This window comes from Siphateles boraxobius, unplaced genomic scaffold (genome assembly GCF_051911475.1).
Source record: "Siphateles boraxobius isolate OS27281-9 unplaced genomic scaffold, OSU_SipBor_1 130, whole genome shotgun sequence".
Taxonomy (NCBI): Eukaryota; Metazoa; Chordata; class Actinopteri; order Cypriniformes; family Leuciscidae; genus Siphateles; species Siphateles boraxobius.
This window is the reverse complement of record NW_027508734.1, coordinates 24,224,205-24,224,612: the sequence shown is the minus strand read 5'-3', so window position 1 is coordinate 24,224,612 and position 408 is coordinate 24,224,205.

Genomic DNA, 408 nt, shown 5'->3' with positions numbered 1-408 from the left:
TTTTATGTAAGAAATAGGGGTTAAAATAATCATATTCATAACTAATTAAACTAAAGGGATAGTTGTCCCAAAGTTCGGTCAGCACTCACCCTAATGTTGTTTCAAACCTGTATTAAATTGTTTTTTTTTCTGTTGAACACAAAAGAAGATATTTTGAAGAATTTCGGTAACTTAATTAAACAGTTGATTGACTTCCATTGTATTTTTCCTACAATGGAAGTCAATGGAGCCCATCAATTGTTTAATTACTAACATTCTTCACGCCATATTCTTTGTGTTCAACAGAAGAAAGAAACAAATACAGGTTTGGAACAACATGAGGATGAGTAAGTGATACATTTAAATTTTTGGGTGAACTATCCCTTTAAATGCCTCGGTTGAAAAGCTAAGTAGACACTTTTTTTACAG